This window comes from Callithrix jacchus, chromosome Y (assembly GCF_049354715.1).
Source record: "Callithrix jacchus isolate 240 chromosome Y, calJac240_pri, whole genome shotgun sequence".
Taxonomy (NCBI): domain Eukaryota; kingdom Metazoa; phylum Chordata; class Mammalia; order Primates; family Cebidae; genus Callithrix; species Callithrix jacchus.
This window is the reverse complement of record NC_133525.1, coordinates 5,031,424-5,048,435: the sequence shown is the minus strand read 5'-3', so window position 1 is coordinate 5,048,435 and position 17,012 is coordinate 5,031,424. Positions and strand designations below refer to the sequence as shown.

The window sequence follows — 17,012 nt, the reverse complement described above, 5'->3', positions numbered from 1 at the left end:
GACACAACAAAAGCTACCTCTGTGTCTCAGCCCACGGTCTGTGCTGCAGAAAGCATCGTCTCTCATGATCGAGGACCCATCCCGCCTCCGTTCTGGGCTCCTGGAACCCCAGGGATTGATCTGAGTTTGTTACCAACAGCTAGGTGAGGCCGGGCGCAGGGGGTCACACCTGTCATCCCAGCACTTTAGGAGGCCGAGGTAGGCAGATCACAGGGTCAGGAGTTTGAGACCAGCCTGGCCAACATGGTGAAACCACGTCTCTACTAAAAACACAAAAATTAGCTGGGTATGGTGGTACACACCTGTAATCCGAGCTGCTCAGGAGGCTGAAGCAGGAGAATCACTTGAGCCTATGTATTATACTTTAAGTTCTGAGATACATGTGCAGAAGGTGCAAGTTTGTTACACAGGTATGCATGTGCCATGGTGGTAGTTTGCTGCACGCATCCCCCTGTCATCTACAGTAGGTATTTCTCCTAATGCTCTCCCTGCCCAATCTCCCCACCCCCTGCTATCCCTCCCCTAGCCCCCCACCCCTCAGGCCCTGGTGTGTGATGTTCCCCTCCCTGTGTCCGTGTGTTCTCATTGTTCAATGCCCACTCATGAGTGAGAACACGCGGTATTTGGCTTTCTGTTCTTGTGTCAGTTTACTGAGAATGATGGTTTCCACTTTCATCCATGTGCCTGCAAAGGACATGAACTCATTTTTTTTATGGCTGCATAGTATTCCATGGTATATATGTGCCACATTTTCTTTATCTAGTCTATCCTTGATGCGCATTTGGGTTGGTTCCAAGTCTTTGCTATGGTGAATGATTCAACAGAGTATCAATCTGTCCCCAGGCTGGAGTGAAGTGGTGCGATCTCAGGTCACTGCAACCTCCACCTCCCAGGTTCAAGCAATTCTCCTGCCTCAGCCTCCCGAGTAGTGGATTACAGACACCTGCCACTGTGCCAATCTAATTTTTGTAACTTTAGTAGACACAGTGTTTCACCATGTTGGCCAGGCTAGTCTTGAACTCCTGACCTCATGATCCACCCGCCTTGGTCTCCCAAAGTGCTGGGATTACAGGCATGAACCACCGCACCAGCCACAAAATACCCTTAACACAATTGAACACATCGCTTTCAGAGATGCACACTGAATGGGAATTGAGAGAGGAGCTAGAGTGGAATGGACACGCCGGATATAATACACATAAACCTACCTCTCTGACTGTGTGATGTCACAAAGGTGTCTCTGCGTCTTTCTGTCTCTAAAAGAGTTCCCTGTGGCCGGACACAGCAGCTCACGCCCGCAATTCACCCCTTTGGGAGGCTGACGTGGGAGGCTCACCTGAGCTCAGGCGTTCGACAGCAGCCAGGGTAACATAGCGAGACCCTGTCTCCAGAAACATAAATGTGATAAAATATAAAATGCCCTCTTGTTATTCTACTGCAGAAGAAGGAAGTCCTCACTTCTGAGTTATTCTGTGCTTCTGTCACATATGCTGTGTAACAAAATAACAGACTCAGAGGCGTGGGAAGGGCTCATACTTGCTCTCCCACAGCTTCTAGGCATCTGGAATCTCAGCAAGAGTAACTGGCTTCTCTCTTCTGGGTCTCAGTAGGCTATAATCGAAGTGTCACCCGGCCTGGGGTCCTCTCTGGACCTCAGGATCTTCTTCGAAATTCACATAGTTATAGACAGAATCCAATTCCTCGGAGCTGTAGATCCGAGGTTCTCAGTATCGCTCCGGCTTTTGGACAGGGGCTGTTCTCAGCTCTTAGGCAGGCCATGCCCAGGTTCTGGCCCCAACGCGCTCTCACAAAACATCAGTTCACATTAAGGTCAGGAGGAGAATGACATGCCCCACATGCACTCAAGGGAAGGGGATTATGCAAGAATGTGACTCATTGACGGTCTCCCTAGAGTATGATGTCCTCATTGTACCCTACTGACACGTCCAGTTAACTGTTACTTCCTGGCCAGATGCAGTGGCTTATGCCTGTAATCCTGGCACTTTGGGAGGTTGAGTGGATCACCTGACGACAGGAGTTTGAGATCATCCTGGCCAACACGATGAAACCCCGTCTCTACTGAAAAAAAATCAGCTGGGCAGGTAGCATGTGCCTGTAATCTCAGCTACCCAGGAGGCTGAGGCAGGAGAATCGCTGAAACCCAGGAGGCGGAGGCTGCAGTGAGCCGAGATTATGCCACTACACTGCAGCCTGGGTGACAGAGCAAGAGTCTGTCTCAACAAGAAAAGAAAAAAAAAAGTGTCACTTCCTAGGTCAGATTGAAGTCGACCTGTTTAGGAATTTGTTTGATCTCTGCAATAGGTTCGAAGATAACCAGATATTCTCTTTGTGTGTGTCTCTTTTTCCAGTGGAATTTTTATACTGTGACCTGACTTCGATGGCGTCCATCTGGCAGTTTGTCCAGAAGTTCAAGATGAAGAAGATTCCTCTCCATGTGCTGGTTAACAACGGTGAGTCCCGGTGAAATTGCTGCATCCCAGAGGCTAATCCGGACGCAGCGGGAACCGTGACTTCCATGCGAGACACGTGCTTGAGCAGAACGGGATAGCCGTGGTGTTGGCTGCACAGACCTGCTATTTGTAGTCACTGCTTCATTTCTCCCGTCGCTCTGGAGGAGTGTCACGCAATTAGCATGTGACTTTCAGATAATGGTAAACGCGATAGCCTGTTGTATGGAATTGACACGGTGACTGGTCCACTTTGACTAAAGTGTATTATGCACATGCCAAGGGTTGGTGTTTTCCCAAATGCTGTCTTACAAACTCATCCCCACACTCCCCTGAGAGTCCCTGTTCGGGCTCTAGAAGGTCATTAGTGTTTATCTCTTGATTTTACCTATCACTCTGATCCCCTGCTACAGTCTTTTTTTTTTTTTTTTATAAAAGTTACACGGACCCCTCCACACTGAACAGGTGCAGTTACTGACATCTCCAGACTAAGTAAAAACATAGAACCAAAGCTCTCAGAAATGCACCAAGAACACACGTGTGCTGGTAGACTTTAACACACCACGTTCAGAGCTGGAGACAAAATGGAAATTTACAGAGGAAATGAATCGTGAAATTAATACGGTGGATAGAACAGACGTAAGTCAAACAGCTCATAGACAAAGCACATTCCTTTCAAATACATGAAACATTTATCAAATATGGATACTTCACATGGCAGAGAAAAAAAGTCCCCAAAATGGCCTCGTGATTAGTAATTACTCCATTACCCACATAGACCATTAAAGGTTCTTAATCAATTCTGCACAACCCCTTTTGGTATCTGAGGCACCATTGCCATTAGGATATGGACGTGTGTCTAAGGAGGGGGGAAGCGTTATTCTTTCTATGAAAGTTGTAACACTTGTCTGTTTCCAGCTGCTAAAATGTGGCACCTTCCATTTAATTTTTCACTCTTTTTGTCTTGATGTGTTTTGTCTTTTTCTGTAACATTAATGGGATTGAAATACATGGGGAATAGCATATGAACAACTTTGGGACATTGTTGTGTCTCCCACTTGGGATTAGGACGTGAACATCTTTGGAGCCATTATTCTGTCTCCCACATGGGGATTAGGACGTGGACGTCTTTGGAGCCATTATTCCGTCTCCCACATGGGGATTAGGATGTGGACATCTTTGTGATCATTATTCTGTCTCCCACATGGGGATTAGGACGTGGACGTCTTTGGGAACATTATTCTTTCTCCCACATGGGGATTAGCATGTGGACATCCATTATTTTGTCTCCCACATGGGGATTAGGACGTGGACATCTTTGGGGTCATTATTCTGTCTCTCACATGGAGATTAGGACGTGGACGTCTTTGGGGCCATTATTCTGTCTCCCACATGGGGATTAGGATGTGGACGTCTTTGGGAACATTATTCTTTCTCCCACATGGAGATTAGGATGTGGATGTCCATTATTCTGTCTCCCACATGGGGATTAGGACGTGGACATCTTTGGGGCTATTATTCTGTCTCTCACATGGGGATTAGGACATGGACATCTTTGGGGCCATTATTCTGTCTCCCACATGGGGATTAGGATGTGGACGTCTTTGGGACCATTATTCTGTCTCCCACATGGGGATTAGGATGTGGACATCTTTGGGGTCATTATTCTGTCTCCCACATGGGGATTAGGATGTGGACATCTCTGGGGCCATTATTCTGTGTCCCACATGGGAATTAGGATGTGGACATCTTTGGGGCCATTATTCTGTCTCCCACATGGGGATTAGGATGTGAACATCTTTGGGGGCATTATTCTTTCTCCCACATGGGGATTAGGATGTGAACATCTTTGGGAACATTATTCTGTGTCCCACATGGGGATTAGGATGTGGATGTCTTTGGGAACATTATTCTGTGTCCCACATGGGATCAGGATGTGGATGTCTTTGGAAACATTATTCTGTCTCCCACATGGGAATTAGGATGTGGACATTTTTGGGGCCATTATTATGTCTCCCACATGGGGATTAGGATGTGGACATCTTTGGGACCATTATTCTGTTTCCCACATGGGGATTAGGATGTGGACATCTGTGGGAACATTATTCTGTTTCCCACATGGGGATTAGGATGTGGACATCTTTGGAAACATTATTCTGTGTCTCACATGGGGATTAGGATGTGGACATCTTTGGGGCCATTATTCTGTCTCCCACATGGGGATTAGGATGTGGACATCTTTGGGGCCATTATTCTGTCTCCCACATGGGGATCAGGATATGAGCATCTTTGGGGCTATTAATCTCTCTCCCACATGAATCATGTGGACCTGGACATTGTTGCAGAGTCAACAGTGTAGGAAGGATTACGGTGTTGCCACATAAACTGGTTATAAGGAACGTATGAAAGAAATCAGGAATGACACACTCCGGGAGGCTGCAGAAGGCCTCTGGGAAAGAAGGGCTCTCCATTCCCAGCATGTTCCCAGGAGCAGAGTGACCTAAGCTTGGGGCCTCCACTGCCTTCGTTACAAGTGATGGTCCCCTGATCCCACTTTCATTCTGAATCTGTCTTTTTCTCATTTTTTTGTGGCCCCTGATCTCGGGGTCCCCATGGGAAGGGTGTGCGGCTGGTTCCCTGCAGGCACCTTGGGGTGCGCATTATTTAGCCTGCCATACCCACCTTCTGTGTACCTCACATACTTTAGTTGCAGGAAAAATACAATCATAAACCAGATTCTTGATCTCGTGGAAATCATAGTCTCAAAGGAAGCAAGCTCAATAATTACTCTGTGAAATGTCCTGCCTTAGAAAACACACGTCTTGCAGTGTGAGAACACAGTCACAGAAAATATGGGGAAGACTGCATCCAAGTCACACTGCTCCTGGAATTTCCCAGCCTGTGCTACTCAGAACCCCATTTCCAGGGGATGGTAATGGGCATCGGTTTGTCACAAGAGGGTGGCTTGAAATGGCACTTGGCGCTTTCTTCCATGTGTCTTTTTTTATCTACATCTTTCAGGAGGTTGGCCTGGCTGTGGCTTCCCTGGGCTCCCTGGAGGTTTCTGTGGCTGGCTAAGGACATCCACATTTATCATGTCCCTGGGGTCACTGTTGAGACGAGCTCAGTTGCAGAGAATCTGGATTTTTTTTTTTTTTTTTTTTTTTTTTTTTTTTTTGAGATGGAGTCTTGCTCTGTCTCTAGGCAGGAGTGCAGTGGCGCAATCTCGGCTCACTGCAACCTCCGCCTCCCAGGTTCAAGCCACTCCCCTGTCTCAGCCTCCGAGTAGCTGCGACTACAGATGGCCACTACCACGCCCAGCTAATTTTTTCTATTTTAGTACAGCCAGGGTTTTACCATGTTGGCCAGGATGGTCTCGATCTTCTGACCCTGTGATCTACCTGTCTCGGCCTCCCAAAGGGCTGGGATTATAGGCATGAGCCACTGTGCCCAGCCCAGATTTTTTGTTGTTGTGGTTTACCTCTCTGGGTTCATGCAGAAGCTTCCAGAAAAGAGCTGGAGACTCCACTCCTGGAGGGTGTGTTGAATACCCATCACACGCTCTCCACAAAAAGACAGAAGAGCAGAGAGGGGGTGTCTTCTGGACAAATCCTCTTGATTCTCCTGGAAAGGCAGCAGAACCACGGAGCTCCCTGAGGCACATGGGCTTGGATGGGGGCCTCCCGAGATACCCAGGGTGGATGGAAAGCTACAGGAGTAGGAGTTCCTGAAGCCAGAAGTAACCAGGACAGCACAGTCAACGCTGGGAACGGACGCATCACCAGCCCATCTCCTGGAGGCTTGGGCCAGGTGAACCTTGGTTTAGAGAAGTGAAGGAGTCTCCTCACTTGTCCCCTGCTTGCTTTATGCATCAGAATTCAACCTCATTGTGTGCAGATGAGGAGGCTGGATTCTACACCAGCCATGCTAGAAATGGATTCATCACCAGCTCAGGTGCTGGAGGCTTGGGCCAAGTGAACCTTGGTTTAGATAAAAATATAAATGATCTTTTTTTCATTTGTTGCCTGCCTTGTTTTATGCGTCAGAATCATCCTTGTTGTGTGCAAATGGGATTGCTGCATTCTGTGTTTGTGATATTGCTGGTGTGAACATCTGTGAATAGTTTCCACTTACAGGCAGCCTTGGAAGGACTCCAGCAGTAGCATTTTTAGTGTCTAAGAAGCTAGCAGGGGGTCTGCACATTTCCCCTGAACTAGGGCTGTCTGACCTCTGGTCATCTCACATGTTAGGACCCCCCCCGCACAGCAGGAGGTGAGTGGCAGGTAAGGAAGCGAAGCCTCCTTGGTACTGACCGCGCTCCCCATTGCTCTTATCAGCACCTCACCCACCTCGCGGCAGAGCAGCCGCAGCATTTGATTCTCACAGGAACACAAACCCTACTGTGAACTGCCCATGCCAGGGACCCAGGCTGTGCGCTTGTTGGGAGAATCCAATGCCTGATGCTGTCACTGTCTCCCGTCACCCCCATACGGGAGTGTCTAGTCACAGGAAAACAAGCTCAGGGCGCCCAGTGACTCCACATGGCGGTCAGTTGCAGAACTATTTTATTACAGAGTGCAATGTCATAATAAAAGACATAAAATGCATAATCAGTGTCATGTCCTTGAATCATTCTGGAAACATCCACACACCCACCCACCCACATCCATCTCCACCATCTCTCTTCACAAAATTGTCTTTCACCAACCGGGCACAGTGGCTCACGCCTGCAATCCCAGCACTTCGGGAGGCCAAGATGGGTGTATCACGAGGTCAGGAGTTCGAGACGAGCTTGGTCAACATGGCAAAACTCCGTCTCTACTAAAAATATGAAAAGTAGCTGGGCGTGGTGGTGGGTGCCTGTAATCCCAGCTACTCAGGAGGCTGAGACAGGAGAATCACTTGAATCTGGGAGGTGGAGGTTGCAGCCAGCCAAGATCATGCCACTGCACTCCAGCCTGGGTGACAGAGCAAGACTCCATCTCAAAAAAAAAAAAAATTCTTTCAAAAAACTGGTGCCTGGTGCCAAAAAGGTTGGGAAGCACTGCCCTAAACTATTTCCCCAGAATCTTCCCTCCAGAACACCTACTAATCAATCGCGTATCTCAAGCCTCACGGAAAACAGCCCCAGCTGAGCCCCACAACAGTGACTTCGGAGGCAAGAAGGAGCCACACTTGGTGCTTTTCTTGTTTTATCCTTAGAGCAGTCAAGGTTTTGCAAACATTAAATGATTCAGACGTAGAATAGTCATTTGCTAGTGGGTTGAAATAGAACCCGACAGCCTCTGTCTGGCTGCTGTGGGAGACTCAGAGGGAACGTGATGATTTATCATGTGCAAGAATAAATCAATAAGAGACCTCCCGCACAGCCGGTATTTATGGTTTATTCACTTCAAAACTGTATTTATCTAGCTTCCCATCCCCATGTCTGAAAATTGATAGATTTTTAATAAGGGCAGAGGATTTATAGATTTATTCTTGTCAGACGTCTTCCCATAACTCCAATGGATGTATTGCTTTCCGAGATAAAGAATTACTAAGCATTATTTTCCCTACCACCAAAGAAATGCGTCCATGGTACAGGGTGACCCTGAAAACCAACAGTGATGGATTTTTGCTTGGCCAGACACTTCAGACTGTTTTTGGTACAGTTCTTCATTCACTCCTTGACTCTTGACCAATTCATTCAAATGAATGAATTAATGAATTTCAATGAATGGTTTCAAATGCATGAATTCAAAGGAATGAATGTATATGAATAATGAATTCAAAGGAACAAGTGAATTCAATGGAATGAATGAAGGAATTCAAAGGCAGAACAAAGGAATGAATGCAAATGAGTGAATTTGAAGGAATGAATTAAAAGTCAAAGGAATGAATTAAAAAAGGAACGAATGAATTCAAAGGAACGAATGAATTCACATGAGTGACTGAATAAATTCAAATGAATGAGTGAATTCAAATGAATGAATGAATTCAAATGAGTGAACAAACGAATTTAAAGGAAGAAATGAATTCAAAGGAGGGAATTAATTCAAATGATGCCAGTGAATGAATGAAATCAAATGAAAGAATGAATCTGATGAGTTCATTCAGATGAGTAAATGGGCACAGAGCACCTCGAAGCCCCATGAGAGTTCAGGAAGTCTATTTCAGGGGAGGCCCAGGCATGCAGGTTGGCATCCACAGAAGACTGAGGTGCAATGGAGCCCGTGCTACCTGAGACCCACTTTCTGCATGGCAGACAGCCGAGCAGGTGTCTCCTGTGTTATTAGGTGCCTGGCGTCTTCCATGTGAACGAGACTCTGCTGCCATCTCAGGAAGACTGCATCACCTCACTGCCCATGCATTCGGCAGCGGGTCCTTGCGCCTGCACAGGTGTAGACCACTTATTCTGAGCACCTTCTGTTTGCTTCTCTCCCAGAGTTGCTCGCCTTTGGGTAGAGCAGGTTTCTTTGTGTAACGACTTCTGCTCCCTCTTCTGTCTCTTCTGAGCAGAAGGCATTTGGATGTTCTTTTAGTGCTGCTGGTGGTGGTGGCACCAGGGGGTGTGGCCTGCTGCGGTTTCATGCCTGGCTGTTCCCTGCCAGGGAAGGGTGGATGATCAGGACCCCGTCCTGTCGCCTCTGTCCCTGGACTGGCTGCAACATTCCCATGGCCCTGCTGAGATTCTAGGGACCGGGTGGACAAGCAGCGCTTTCTCAGTTACTCAAATGCTTTTCTCCTCTCTTTCTCTGTGTCTGTAAGTCTCTGCCTCTCTCTGTGACTCTGTCTCTCCTCCTCCTCCTCTCTGTCACTCTGTCATTCTCTCCTTCCACCTCTACCCTCTCTCAGCTTTCCTCTCCCTTTCTGTTTTTCTCTCGGTTGGTCTGTCTCTCCTCAAGCCCCCTCCCTCACCCCCTTCTTCTGTCTGTTTTGCTTGGTCAGCCTCCCTTCTGCTCCCTCCCTCACTGCCTTCTCTCTTCTCCCTCTCCCTTTCTTCCTCCTCTCCCTCCCTCCCTCTTCCTCCCTTCTTCTGTCTTCTCTCTCTCTCCCTCCCTCTCTCCTCTCCCTCCCTCCTTCTCTCTCTCCTCTCTCTTTCTCCCTCTCCTTTTCCTCCCTCCCTCTTCCTTCCTTCTTGTCTTCTCTCTCCCTCCCTCCTCTCCCCCCTTTTCTTCCTTCTTCTCTCCCTCCCCTCTTTCTCTCTCTTTCCCTTTGTTTCCCTCCCTATCATTCTTCCTCTTCTCTCTGTCTCTTCCTGTGTCTCCCTCCCCTCATGTCTCTTCCCCGCTCTCCCCTCCTCTGTGCCTTGCCCTCCTTCTCTCTCTCCCCTCTTTCTCCCTCTCTTTCTCTGCCTCTGTCCCTCTTTTTTTCTATCTCTTTCTTCGTATTTCCTCCCTCTCCTTCTGTCTCCCTCTCCTCTTTGAGCTCCATTTCCCCCGCTCCCCATCCATCTCTTTCTCTGTCTCCCTCTCTTCATTGCCCTCCCTCTCTGTCCCCGCTCCCTCTCTGTCTGTCTGTCTCTGTTTCTCTCTCACTGTTCTTTCATTCCTACCACTCTCCTTTCTCCTCCCAGCAGAGAACTCTCCCTTACCTCCCCTGTTGGAGACATGCCTCACCTGGGTTCACTGCTTGAGGCACAACATGTGCTTCTCATCATGAGTGTCCAGTCCCCCGTAAAATGCTGTCAGGTGCAGAGATCACTGACTGACAATTCATTCTTCATCTCCCACCTTGCAATTGGCAGAGAGAGCTGCGGAGATTCTGTGCTTGCTCCTAACAGGGATGCATCCCATCCGCAGACGGGGCCACAGTGTTTCTTCATTCAGACTTTGGAGTTGGACATGCTGACTAGAACGATCTTGATGACCCTGTGGTTTAAAGTACATGTGCATGGCCGGGCACGGTGGCTCACACCCGTAATCCCAGCTCTTTGGGAGGCTGAGGTGGACGGATCACTTAGGGTCAGGAGGTCAAGACCACACTGGCCAACACTGAGAAACCCGGTCTCTACTAAAAAGTAGCTGAGTGTGGTGATGCATGCCTGGAATCCCATCTACTGGGGAGGCTGAGACAGGAGAATCGCTTGAACCTGGGAGAAGGAGGTTGCAGTGAGCTGAGATTGCACCGTTGCACTCCAGCCTGGGCAACAAGAGCTAAACTCCATCTCAACAACAACAAAAAATATGGAAAGAACAGACAGAAATTCATGACTGCAGGTTCTCACTTATACCTGGAAAGTACACACCAGGCTCTCATGGACACAAAGATGGGAAGAACAGGCCGGGCACAGTGGCTCACGCCTGTCATCCCAGCACTTTCGGATGCCGAGGCGAGTGGATCACCTGAGGTCGGGAGTTCGAGACCAACTTGGCCAACATGATGAAACCTATCTTTACTGAAAATACAAAAAATTAGCTCTGCGTGCTGGCACACACTTGTTATCCCAGCTACTCAGGAGGTTGAGGCAGGAGAACCACCTGAACCCTGGAGAAGGAGGAGGTTGCAGTGAGCCGAGATCATACCATTGCACTACAGACTAGGTAACAAGAGCAAAATTCTGCCTCACAATTAAATAAATATTACATAGTTATATACATATAACATATGCAAATACGCATCATGTATACACATGTGTGTACATAGGAATACGTATACATGCAAAGTCATAGGTACATGTGCATACAATGTTTTCTTTTACATATATGTGAAAGAAAAGTATAAATTTATAGGCATTTGAAAATGCATCTGTGCATGCAAAGACGTGAACACTTGTGTACATGCAAACATCCATCTAAGTGTATACCTTTCAGTGAATCGTGCATATGTGCAGTTATACACCCAAGTGCACGGCAATGTAAACACGTTCACAAATACATATGCATATGTCTGAATATGCGTGCCTGCATTTCCATGTGCAGTACCTGTGCAGATACAGAATCCCTGATACGTGCATAACATGCATATGTATACATAGCTACGTTATGCATGTACATGTGTACACATTTGCATTAGTATCCAAGCGATGGTCTCTCAGTACAAGACAACGTGGTTCATGCGTGTTTCCAGAATGAGTCATCTTTGAGGTCATGTCCCCACAGCAAGGACGTCAGGGCAGGCACTCAGCCAGGCTTTGCCTGACAGGGGTGTGGTGTTCTGTGTCTGGGAGATAGAATCTGTCAAGCACAGAACCTCCGGAGGTAATTATGTTTATAGAATCATGGCCAGCGGGGCTGCCCTGTGGTCCGTGGTGAGGACCGGCCATGTTTATACTGAGGTCAGCATTTCCCAGAGGATGTCTGAACAGTTTGGTTGTGGGACACTCTGAAGAGGGAGTGCCATAGCAGCGATTCCTTTTTTTTTTTAATCAAATGTGTTTTATTTTTTTATTATACTTTAAGTTCTGGGGTACATATGCAGATCATGCAGGTTTGATACCTAGTTCTACACGTGCCATGGTGGTTTGCTGCCTCCATTCCACTATCATGTACATTAGGTATTTCTCCTAATGTTATCCTTCCCCAAACCCCCCCACTCCCTGCTCTCCCTCCCCTAGCCCCCTAACCCCCCAACAGGCCCCAGTGTGTGATGTTCCCCTCTCCATGTCCCTGTGTTCTCACTGTTCAACTCCCACTTATGAGTGAGAACATGTGGTGTTTGGTTTTCTGTTCTTGTGTCAGTTTGCTGAGAATGATGGTTTCCAGCATCATCCATGTCTCTGCAAAGGACATGAACTCATCCTTTTTCATGGCTTCATAGTATTCCATGGTGTCCGTGTGCCACATTTTCTTTATCCAGTCTGTCACTGATGGGCATTTGCGTTGGTTTCAGGTCTTTGCTACTGTGAATGCTGCCGCCATATTCTTGTCCACATTTTTATTTCTGGAAACAGGATCTCTGTCACCCAGGCTGCAGTGCAGTGGCTCAATCTCAGCTCAGGCAACCTCTGCCTCTTGGGCCCAAGCAATCCTCTCACCTCAGCCTCCTGAGTAGCTGGGACTACAGACAAGCACCACCACAGCCAGCTAACTTTTTGCATTTTTGGTACAGAAAGTGTTTCACTATGTTGCCCAGGCTGGTCTCAAACTCCTGACCTCAAGTGATGTGTCCTCTTCACTTGCCCAAAGGCTGGGATTACATGTGTGAGCCACCGCACCCAGCCTCCCAGAATTATTAATTGTCCAGGGGAACCCATTTGGTGACTTGGAAAATTCTCACTCTGTGTATGTGTGTTACTGCATTATCATTGTGGCTTTTTTTTTTTTTTTTTCCTTTTTTTGAGACAGAATTTTGCTCTTGTTGCCCAGGCTGGATTGCAATGGTGTGATCTCAGCTCACCACAACCGTCGCCTCCTGGGTTCAAGCTATTCTCCTGCCTCAGCCTCCCAAGTAGCTGGGATTACAGGCATATGTCACCATGCCCAGCTAATTTTTGTATTTTTAAAGTAGAGATGGAGTTTGTCCATGTTGGTCAGGCTGGCCTTGAACTCCCAACTTCAGGTGATCCACCCACCTCAGAAAGTGCTGGGATACAAACGTGAGCCCCTGCACCCTGTTGTGGCTATTGTTTTTGAACTCAAGGCATAGAGATGCAGAGATGGAAAGCAGGGAGGGACTTCAGTGATCTTCTAGAATGTTCCCCACCACATAGAAAGCAGGAAACGGGCTCAGGAGGAAGTCACAGCAGCCAGCTCCAGACCCCACCCTCCAACGTCCTGGGGCATTTGTGTATCCTGGGAATCCGTCATTGAGATTTCTCCACTGTCTCCCCAGTCTAACTGCCTCTGATATTCTCTCTTGTGTAGCTGGGGTGATGATGGTCCCTCAGAGGAAAACCAGAGATGGATTTGAGGAACATTTCGGCCTGAACTACTTGGGGAACTTCTTGCTGACCAAACTTCTCCTGGATCCCCTGAGAGAGTCAGGGTTCCCTGGCCACAGTGCAAGGGTGGTCACTGTGTCCTCCACCACCCATTATGTCACTGAGCTGAACATGGACGACCTTCAGAGCAGATGGGTGCACTGTGTGAATAGTCATAACAGCATCTATCCCAGGGGGGTTAACAGTTACTGGTCCCCTGTGTCTGTGGGGTGTGGTGCTGCCTGCATTGACTGGACACGGTTGCTCTAGGGACAGGACTCCCTGCATCTGCTGGACGCTGGTGCTCTGGGGACAGTGCCCCCTGTGTCTGCTGGGCAGTGGTGCTCCCTGCATCTGCTGGACAGCGGTGCTCTGGGGACAGTGCTCCCTGTGTCTGCTGGGCAGTGGTGCTCCCTGCATCTGCTGGACAGTGGTGCTCTGGGGACAGTGCTCCCTGTGTCTGCTGGGCAGTGTTGCTCTGGGGACCGTGCTCCCTGTGTCCGCTGGGCAGAGGTGCTGAGAGTGTGATGCTCCATGCATCCTTGCCATCAGCTCTCCCTGCAGGACCGCATAGACCTCGTGCCTCGGCCTCCATGCTGAAGGATTTACCTGGGACCCCTTAGCAAGAACAGCCCTGCCATGCCTGGATTCCCTAACCCCAGGCCTGAGGCAGGGCTGGGTGCGTGGGGGGCAAGTCTTCCGTGACGGCTGCTCGGGGCTCCAGGCATGTGTGTGGTGCCTGCTGTGCAGGACGGCCTGGCGGGAGGGAGGAGGGAGGAGGGAGGAGGGAGGAGGGAGGAGGGGTCTCAGCACAGCCAGCAGCACGTGCTGCAGACAGCAGTCACTGAGCAACGCACGGAGTGGGACAGGGAACCCAGGGCATGTGGGATGCCGAACCCGGGGAATGTGGGACGGGGAACACCAGGAACATGTGGGGAACCCAGGGCATGTGGGATGCGGAACCTGGGGAATGTGGGACGGGGAACACCAAGAATCTGGGATGTGGAACCCAGGGAATGTGGAACCCCGGAAATTTCAGATCCGGATCCCGGGGAATATGTGATGTGGAACCTGCGGCCTGTGAGACGGGGAACCCCATATAATCTGGAACGGGGAACACTGGGAATGTGGGACAGGGAACCCGGGACATGTGGGACGGAAACCCAGGGAATTTGGGATGGGGAACACGGGGAACCCCCGGGGAATGTGGGACGGGGAACACCGGGAATGTGGGACAGGGAGCCCGGGGAATTTGGGACGCGGAACCCGTTGAACCTGGGAAGTGAAACCCCGGGAATCTGGGACGGGGAACCTGGCGAATACGGGAAGGGGAACCCCCAGAATGTGGACTCGGGACCCGGGCACGTGACCTGCTTGTCAGGTATTCCTGCTCGCCAAAGGCAACAGCAACAGCCCTTCCTCCTACCGTATTGGTGGAGGACCGCCTGCCTGTCATTCCGGAGCTCACTTAGGGGCTGATATTCGGGCTCAGAACAATCTCGGTGTCTTTTTTTTTTCTTTTTTAGAGACAGAGTCTCGCACTGTCGCCCAGGCTGGAGTGCAATGGCGCCATCTCGGCTCACTGCAGCCTCCGCCTCCCGGGTTCAAGCTATTCTCCTGCCTCAGTCTCCAGAGTATCTGGGATTACAGGCGCCCGCCACCATGTCCGGCTAATTTTTGTATTTTTAGTAGAGAAGGGGTTTCTCCGGGTTGGCCATGCTGGTCTCGAACTCCTGACCTCAGGCGATTCTTCCCTTTCGGCCTCCCAAAGTGCTGGGATGAGAGGCCTGAGTCACCATGCCCGACCACAATCTGTTTTAAATAATGAAGGGGAGCAGATCAGATCCAGAACAACCCCACCCAACGGAAATGACAGCTACTCTCTAAAAGAATTTAGATGTTACAAAGCAGATTCATGCACTTAATAGAAATTGAGCATCATTATCACGTAAGAAACCTCAGAAAGGTTATCTTACCAACTGCAATTGATAGGAGAGTTGTTCTTCCTATAAAAGCACCTAGATATTAAAGAAAGGCTTTGAGGGCTTCATTCATATGCCATTCACTCTTTTTTTTTTTTTTTTTTTCTCTCTCTCTTTGAGGTGAAGTTTTGCTCTATTGCACAGGCTGGAGTGCAGTGATACCATCTCAGCTCACTGCAACCTCCGCCTCCCGGCTTCCAGGAATTGTCTCACCTCAGCCTCCCAAGTAGCTGGGATTATAGGCACCCACCAACATGCCTGGCTAATTTTTGTGTTTTTAGTAGAGATGGGGCTTTGTTATGTGGACCAGACTGATCTCAAACTCCTGACCTCAAATAATCTACCTGCCCCAGCTTCCCAAAGTGCTGGGATTACAGGTTTGAGCCACTGCCCCCAGCCACCATTAATTTTATATATATATGTTTTATATAATTATGTATTATGTAATTATTATATAATACATAATATATACTAACATTTTTATTATGTATTATATATATAATTTTATTGCATTTTAGGTTTTGGGGTACATGTGAAGAACATGTAGGATAGTTGCATAGGTACACACATGGCACTGTGATTTGCTGCCTTCCTCCACATTACCTATATCTGACATTTCTCCCCATGCTATCTCTTTCCAAGTCCCCATCACCCACTGTCCCTCCCCTATTTCCCCCAACATACCCCAGTGTGTGATGCTCCCCTCCCTGTGTCCATGTGTTCTCATTGTTCAACACCCACGTATGAGTGAGAACATGTGATGTTTGATTTTCTGTTCTTTTGTCAGTTTTCTGAGAATGATGATTTCCAGCTTAGTCCATGTCCCTACAAAGGATACAAACTTGTTTTTGATGGCTGTGTAGTATCCCATGGTGTATATGTGCCACATTTTCCCTGTACAGTCTATCATCGATGGGCATTTGGGTTGGTTCCAGGTCTTTGCTATTGTAAACTGTGCTGCAGTGAACATTCGCGTGCATGTGTCCTTATACTAGAATGATTTCTAATCCTTTGGATCTATACCCAGTAATGGGATTGCTGGGTCAAATGGAATTTCTATTCTAGCGTCCTAACTCCAAATACCTCTGACTGGGACCTAATTTAGCAATAGGATCTTTGCAGATGGAATTCAGTCAAGATGAGATGATTATAGCAGACCCTTGAGAAGGCCACGTGGGGACAGAGGCACAGAGTGGAGTGCTGCGGCCACAAGTCCAGGGATGCTGGAGCCCCCAGACCTCGGGGAGGCTGGAAGGATCCTCCCTTCCACCCTTACAGATACCCCAGAGTAACGTTCAATCGAACACCTAGGCACCCCATGCTCCAGTCAAGTGAACACATAGTATGAACTCTTCCAACGTCGTTCTCAGTATAAGAAGGCCCCTACAGGCAATGACACGTGTCCTTTTAAGAGACAGACGAGGAGACACAGACGCTGAAGGAGAAGTCCGTCCATCCCTAGAGGATCTGGGAGGCAGGAAGCATGTCTGGGTCTTAATCCCTCTCCTGGTGCAGCAACAGTCATATCAGATTAGAGCCCATATTGATGACCTCATTTTACCCGAATTACCTCTTTAAACATCCTAACACTCTGAGGTCCTCGGAGTTCAGGCTTTAACCCATGAATTTCAGAGATGACGGTGTTGGAAATAGATACTCAGTGCTGCAAAGAAAATCAGCCCTGAGACAGAGGATCTTTCAGCCACGCAGTTTTTACTTCCC

The 17,012-nt window shown here is 48.5% G+C and overlaps 1 pseudogene across 1 annotated transcript in view; it reads left to right on the top strand.

Moving 5' to 3' along the window:
* Positions 1 to 17,012, top strand: part of LOC128930738 (polyprenol dehydrogenase-like) — a 200,792-nt pseudogene that overhangs the window by 142,284 nt on the left and 41,496 nt on the right. Inside the window, exons 4-5 of the transcript XR_013531948.1 lie at positions 2,370 to 2,471; positions 13,253 to 13,458. The product of XR_013531948.1 is annotated as a polyprenol dehydrogenase-like (transcript). The remainder of the gene's footprint in view (positions 1 to 2,369; positions 2,472 to 13,252; positions 13,459 to 17,012) is intronic.